Source organism: Abramis brama (genome assembly GCF_963993115.1).
Source record: "Abramis brama genome assembly, chromosome: 19".
In the NCBI taxonomy this organism is placed as follows: Eukaryota; Metazoa; Chordata; class Actinopteri; order Cypriniformes; family Leuciscidae; genus Abramis; species Abramis brama.
Genome location: NC_139981.1, coordinates 25,290,116 through 25,298,123, shown reverse-complemented (window position 1 = coordinate 25,298,123; position 8,008 = coordinate 25,290,116).

Sequence of the window (8,008 nt, the reverse complement as noted above, 5' to 3'; positions counted from 1 at the left end):
AAATGTTTCAGGTAAGGTGCATTTGAATGAGAAATGCCTTCAAAGAATGGATCTCCCAAAACTACTGTATACCACCAGAGAGGAAATCAGATGCTACACGTCATCATTTGGACTACTTTGCTACTGCTTTTTGACATTTCTGCAATTAAAAAGAAAATTGTGATTACACTGTCTGTATGGTACATTTCTCTTATTGTTTGTTTGTTTGTTTGTTTGTTTGTTTGTTTGTTTGTGTGTGTGTGTGTGTGTGTGTGTGTGTGTGTGTGTGTGTGTGTGTGTGAGAGAGATAAATCATGCGTTGTGGTCGTGTCTACGCGCGGGTCCACCATCTGATCTGGATACGGCCTGGATCCGGCTGATTACAGTAAACCTCAGAATAAACAGAAAGACTAACATTAGCGTAGATGCCATTCTTCTTATGATGTAACGAGTACATCAGGGGCCTGTTTCAGAAAGGAAGTTAAGTGAAACTCTTGAGTATGTTAACCCTGAAATGAGGGAAACACTGGGTTTTCTGTTTCAGAATGGGAGGTATGTTAAACCTGAGAAAGCAGAGTAAGTCAAGCCCGTTTCTGAAAGAGAGTCTTTGCGTTGATTATAGTCTTTGCGTTGATCTGAAACCATGGTAACTTACTCTGTGAACCTAACCTGGTCGGGAGCAGGTTTTCTTCGGTAAACCCAGAGTTTATTTCGGTCTCCTCCCCTTTTTTAAAGAGGAAGTGGTGTTTAAACACCTCATTCATTCTTTCAGTACATTTTTATTAATAAAATTAATCTTTTATTAATAAATAAAATATTGCTATTTTTACTGCTGTTTTGTTCTATTTTTTTAATAAGATGAAGTCTATATAACTCCTTAACTGGCAACTGAAAATACAGTAGTAAATTAGAGTTACATAATGTAGTTCTAAACAAATTCTACAGAATTAAACTGTGGCATTTACTGGAAATCACTGAACGTCTCGGTTACTGATGTAACCCTCGTTCCCTGAAGGAGGGAACAGGAGACGTAACGTCGACGTGACGACGTAATTGGGATCACTTCAGGGAGCCCTATCAACTTCGAGTGTCTACAGAACGAGCCAATGAACGTTGGCGTGCGTGAATCGCGTCACGCGCCCCCGCCCCGCCGCGCGGGTATAAATAGGAAGCGGGCGCACGCACACATTGTTTTTCGCTGAGGAGCCGAGATTTGTGACGGCCATGCAGCGATGGTCGGCAACGGTGGCGACGGGACGTTACGTCTCCCGTTCCCTCCTTCAGGGAACGAGGGTTACATCAGTAACTGAGACGTTCCCTTTCAGTCGCTCACGTTCGACGTAACGTCGACGTGACGACGTAATTGGGATCCCATGGAAAACGCCACGGTTGCTGCCACATCCAGCGCCCTACGCAAGACTCTCAGACCCCCAACTGTTGGGGCGGAAGACCTGCGTAGAGGGAGTTCAACTGCTGTTCCATTACACCCCACACAGCGGAACTCTTGGATAACACTGGGAAGCGTACCTCTCCAGGGGAGAGAACGCTGCGGAGCCACATCCTGCCCGAAGGGAGGTAACATGTGGAGAGTACACATATGGACTGGCCGAAGGGGCAGTGCGACATATGGAATGTCACTGGGGTGGCTCCAACCGAAGGGGGAGACACACCGGCCAGTGACGACAGAGCAGACTCTGCCAAGGGAAGACACGGGCTCACCGCAGGGAGCTGGTCGTGGAAGAATACATAATGGGATCGCCGCAGGGATCGGACATATGGAACCCAGCCTAGCAAGTTACACAAGCATACAAGCACTAGGCCTCCGAAGGGGTGCGGAGGAACTCACAGGGTTCGCCAAGTGGGGAACTCGACTGGAGTAAAAAGCGCACGTATCCGTTCCTAGGAAGGGAGTGGCGCAGCAAGCCGACACTAGAGCGGGAACTTCGGTGTTACCGGCTAGTAGAAGCGAGCACACAGGAAGAAACCGGCTCAACACGTAAGCTATAAAACCTAGCGAACGTGTTAGGTGTCGCCCAGCCCGCAGCTCTACAGATGTCTGTCAGCGAGGCGCCGTGAGCCAGCGCCCAGGAAGAAGCGACACTCCTAGTGGAGTGGGCTTTCAACCCAGGCGGGCAGGGCACGCCTTGGGCTTCGTAAGCCAAGGCGATGGCATCCACTATCCAGTGGGCCATCCTCTGCTTGGAGACAGCCTTCCCTTTCTGCTGGCCTCCGTAACAGACAAAGAGCTGATCTGAGGTCCTGAGGCTTTGCGTTCTGTCCACGTACAGACGCAGAGCGCGAACGGGACAGAGAAAAGCCAGGGCTGGGTCTGCCTCCTCCGAAGGCAGCGCTTGCAGGTTCAATACCTGGTCCCGGAAGGGAGTGGTAGGAACCTTGGGCACGTATCCGGGCCGGGGTCTCAGGATCACGTGAGAGTTATCCGGGCCGAATTCTAGGCACGATTCGTCGACCGAAAATGCATGCAGGTCCCCTACCCTCTTGATGGAGGCCAATGCAACCAGGAGAACTGTCTTACAGGACAGGATTTTTAACTCAGCAGATTGTCCCAAATCCCAAGAGGGTATAGAGAGTGGGCGAGGAGGATTTAGTCTCCTTGCTCCCCTCAGGAACCTGACGATCAGGTCATGCTTTCCCAAAGACTTACCATCAACAGCATCGTGATGTGCAGCAATAGCGGCAACATACACTTTAAGGGTGGAGGGAGACAGCCTTCGCTCCAGCCCTTCTTGCAGGAAGGAAAGCACGGCTCTGATCGAGCAAGATCGGGGGTTCTCCTCGTGAGAGGAGCACCAGTCAACGAACAGGTTCCACTTCAACGTATAGAGGCGCCTCGTAGAGGGGGCTCTAGCGGAAGTGATGGTGTCAACTACCGCAGGGGGTAGGTCACCTAGAACCTCCGCGTCCCGTCCAGGGACCAGACATGGAGTTTCCAGAGGTCTGGACGCGGGTGCCATAAGGTGCCCCGTCTCTGAGAGAGCAGGTCTTCTCTCAGAGGAATGGGCCAGGGAGGGGCTGTCGCGAGGAGCACTAGTTCCGGGAACCAGGTCCGGTTGGGCCAATACGGCGCAACTAACAAGACCTGCTCCTCGTCCTCCCTGACTTTGCACAAGGTCTGTGCAAGAAGGCTCACTGGGGGAAACGCATACTTGCGTAGGCCCCGGGGCCAGCTGTGCGCCAGAGCATCCGTGCCGAGGGTCCCCTCGGTCAGAGAATAGAACAACTGGCAATGAGACGTGTCCGGGGCGGCAAACAGATCTACCTGTGCGGTCCCGAAGCGCCTGAAAATCAGCTGGACCACCTGGGGATGGAGTCGCCATTCTCCCGGTAGCACCTGCTGCCGTGAGAGCTCGTCGGCTGCACGGTTGAGCAGGCCCGGAATGTAAACGGCACGAAGCGACCTCAGATGCTTCTGACTCCAGAGGAGGAGATGGCGGGCGAGTTGTGACATGCGGCGGGAACGTAGACCACCTTGGCGGTTGATGTACGCAACGGTCGCAGTGCTGTCCGTACGGACCAGTACGTGCTTGCCTAGAAGCAGCGTTTTGAAACGGCTCAATGCAAGACGTACTGCTAACAACTCGAGGCAGTTGATGTGCCAATGCAGTTGAGGCCCCGTCCACAGACCTGAAGCTGCATGCCCGTTGTATGTGGCCCCCCAGCCGGTGGTAGAGGCATCCGTGGAAACCACAGAGTGCCTGGACACTTGTTCCAGGGGAACACCTGCCCGCAGGAACGAAGGGTCCGACCACAAGCTGAGAGTTTGGCGACAGTGCGGAGTCACTTGTACCCGGCACGAGCCGCTCTGCCACGCCCATCTCGGGACTCGATCGTGGAGCCAGTGTTGGAGCGGCCTCATATGAAGCAATCCGAGCAGCGTAACCGCGGCTGCAGATGCCATATGCCCCAGGAGCCTCTGAAACAGTTTCAGTGGTGCCGCTGTTCTGCGTCTGAGCGTGCTCACACAGTTCAACACTGACTGGACACGGGCCTCGGTGAGGCGCGCTGTCATGCTGATCGAGTCCAACTCCATACCGAGAAAAGAGATCCTCTGCCCGGGGGTGAGTTTGCTCTTTTCCCAGTTGACCCGAAGCCCTAGGTGGCTGAGGTGACTGAGCACCATGTCCCTGTGTTCGCACAACTGCTCTCTCGACTGGGCCAGAATAAGCCAGTCGTCGATGTAGTTGAGGATGCAAACACCACGCTCGCACATGGGAGCAATGGCCGCCTCCGCGACTTTCGTGAAGACGCGGGGCGACAGGGCCAGCCCGAAGGGTAAGACCTTGTACTGATATGCCCGTCCCTCGAACGCAAAGCGGAGAAACGGTCTGTGTCGAGGGAGAATCGAGACATGAAAGTACGCGTCCTACAGGTCGATCGCTGCAAACCAATCTTGGGGACGGATGCATTTGAAAATGCGTTTCTGCGTAAGCATCTTGAACGGTAGCCTGTGAAGGGACCGGTTCAGGACGCGCAGGTCCAAGATTGGTCGTAACCCACCACCTTTCTTGGGTACAATGAAGTACGGGCTGTAGAAGCCGGTCTTCATATCGGCTGGAGGGACCGGCTCGATCGCGTCCTTCGCCAGTAGGACTGCGATCTCCGCCCTGAGCACGGGGGCATTGTCCGCCAGAACACGGGTGAACAGGATGCCCTTGAAAGCAGGGGGGCGCCGGGCGAACTGAATCGCATAGCCGAGTCTGATGGTACGGATGAGCCAGCGAGACGGGCTGGGAAGCGTTAACCAGGCTCCCAGAGACCGAGCAAGCGGGACCAAGGGCACCACAGACGTACCCGGGGTGGGGCAGCGCGGCGGAATGCAGGGACCCGACTCGGACGGCACAGCGGCCCGAAGTGGGGTCTGAGTGTGTGGTGCAACACATACCTGCTTCCGTCGAAGGGCAGAGCGGGTGTGCGGAGGCGTCAGCGCGTCCAGGACACAGCCACTGCTGCCTGCTGGCGATGAAAGAGGGGCTGGGGAGTGACAAGGCATGGCGGCGTCGTCGACTGCCAAGCGCGCCCTCTTGGGGCCCAGAGGTTTCAGAAATTGCTCTTTTTTTGAAAATGTGGGTACCACTGACCCGTGGGTCAGTGGCGGAACAAAAAGAAAAGGAAACAAAAGATTCTCCGCCCGGCCCTCCACCGGGGGAAGGAGTGGCGCCTTCGCCATCTCCTGAAGAGCAACTTGATCCACCTCCGGGCCGCCCGTCTCAGGGTCGTTTGCACCGTCGCTTGCCTCCTGGTTTGGCAGCGGCCTGGACGGGCGGGGTCGGCTTCCTACGGCTTGCTCCGCGCTGAGGCCTGGATGGTTGCTGCTGCTGCTGGGGCTTAGCGGGAGCGGAGGACGCCGCAGAAGGCCGACCTCGGCGACGAGTAGACGGAGGGTCTGCGGCCGGCGGACGGGTGGGAGCAGCAGCGGTCCGCCGGGGCAGGATGTGCCGGATGGCCTCCGTCTGCTTCTGTGCGGCCGAGAACTGTTGGGCAAAGCTCTCGACCGCGTCGCCGAACAACCCAACCTGGGAAAGAGGGGCATCCAGGAACCGATATTTATCGGTGTCCCTCATATCCGCCAGGTTGAGCCAAAGGTGGCGCTCCTGGACCACCAAGGTGGACATCGCCTGACCAACTGAACGTGCGGTTTCCTTCGTCGCCCGGAGGGCGAGGTCGGTTGCCACACGGAGCTCCCGGAGGAGCTCTGGGTCAGAACCACCCTCGTTCATGTCCATGAGCGCCTGGGCCTGGTGGACCTGCAAGAGCGCCATGGCATGGAGGGCAGAAGCAGCCTGTCCACAGGCCTTGTAAGCCTTCGCCGTCAGACCGGACGAAAACTTACAGGCCTTGTAAGTTTTTAAAACGACATCTGGTCATCAGCCGGAGCCCCAAAGGAAACGGTTGGTCGTTCCGGAGAAGGACCAAGACGTCCACTAAGGGGCCCCAGTGGCGACAGCGCTTGTGAGGCGTGAGGGGCCCGCGGAGGATGACTCGACGGGGAAGCCCTCACGGTAATCCTCAGATCACCCTGGTCATGCACCGAAGTAGGTCTATTCTGCGGGGCAGAATAGACACTAGATCGGGGCATAGGCGAGGGGACTGCACCTCCCTTGAGGTAAACGAGTCTCGATCTAAGCGCTGCGATAGTCATGTTCCCGCAGTGGGAACATGAACTATCCACAAAAGCTGCCTCAGCGTGTTGAATGCCCAAACACGAGAGGCAACTGCTGTGGCCATCTGCTGGCGCCAGGGAACGACGGCATCCAGAAACGCACAAGCGGAATGACATCTTGAAAAAGACGCAGGGTCACGCTTGTGTTGCTCTTTTAGTGAAAACAAAAAAATAGAAACTCTCTTTCAGTGCTGAGGCACCCAGGGGTAGCCGTGGTGTGAATAACACACAGGGGAAACGCCCACCGATACCGACACACACACACAATACACAAACAGCAGTGCTGTGAAAACAGCAGTTGAGAGCTGCAATGCTCGCGGCCACCACTGATCGCGCCGTCACACCAACACGAATGAGAGTCTTCTCGTTCTCAGTACGCAGTCTGTAGATTCAGAAGTCAAAACGAAAGCTCGGCTCCGAAGTGAAAGACAATGTGTGCGTGCGCCCGCTTCCTATTTATACCCGCGCGGGGGCGCGTGACGCGATTCACGCACGCCAACGTTCATTGGCTCGTTCTGTAGACACTCGAAGTTGATAGGGCTCCCTGAAGTGATGCCAATTACGTCGTCACGTCGACGTTACGTCGAACGTGAGCGACTGAAAGGGAACTGTGTCCATATGTGCAACAGAAGTTGATGGACCATCCTCCTGCTGTTCTTCCACACTCTGGGGGTGGAGGGAGAGATAAGAATACCTGTTTATACTTAGATTTAAAGGAACACTCCACCGTTTTTTGAAATAGGGCTTATTCATATTCTTTCATACATTTAGATAGGTGGGTAAATGCATTTTTGTCTCAGTGCATGCATTGTTTTAGTTTGACAGGGTCGGCGCTAGCTTAGCTTAGCACAATGCATGGAATCCTTTGTTGCCAGCTAGCATGTCCTGAGTGAAAGTGATAAAAAAAAAAAAAAAAAACCCACGTAATTACTTCTTGTGGCCTGCGTATTCACAACGAGTACAAATAGCGATGCACATTAACACTAGGCGATTTCTTAGGCAGATATTGACTTGGGACTATATTATGGGGAAGCACAGGCAAAGCACGGCTACTTAGGCGAAGCACTGCTACTTGGGCGCAGACATATCACGCAACACATGAAATCCCACGACTTCTGTCAACATACCGGTGTGCAAGGAGTCAAAACACAGAAGAACAACACGCGTGATCTGCACCGAGTGTCTTCGCTTTTGGATTGTTTTTTTTTGAGAAGTTACAGCTACAGTAACAGCAAACATGGTAATTATCTGCGTAGCAAAAGGTTGTGAGAACAAGCAAAGGACATACATGAATGTAATGTTTCACAGAATTCCATCGAATGTGGAACTGAGAAATAAATGGCTAGCTGCTCTGGAGATCTGTACTTCAACACCTCTTTACAAAATCAAACAGTATCGTGTTTGCAAAGAGCATTTTGCACCGGAGGACTAAGTTACTTTGAAAAAATGGAATATGGGCCCAGAAAGACGGTACTACGTCTGAAACATACCGCTGTCCCCATCCCATCTATTTTCAAAGCACAGGCAGAACAAAGTGCACATGTAAGTTGTCTTTTATTACTCTTCCTTATGTTAATCTGTGTCTTTATTCGGTTGTAAGATAGATGCTGAGAAGCTGTATATAGACTACGGTTCAAATAACGTTAGCCTCCTCTAGTATAACCTCATGTTGAATTCAACCTGTTTAGCATGAACAACCAAACTAAAATAAAAATCGCTGTTATCGTTACCTGTAAAATGAAATGACTGAGGGCTAAGTTAGCTATATTTCTCTCACCGAGTTAGGCTCAGGAGTTTTAGTATAACTACTATGAGGAGAAGGCTACAAGCAGTTTACTATACATGTGT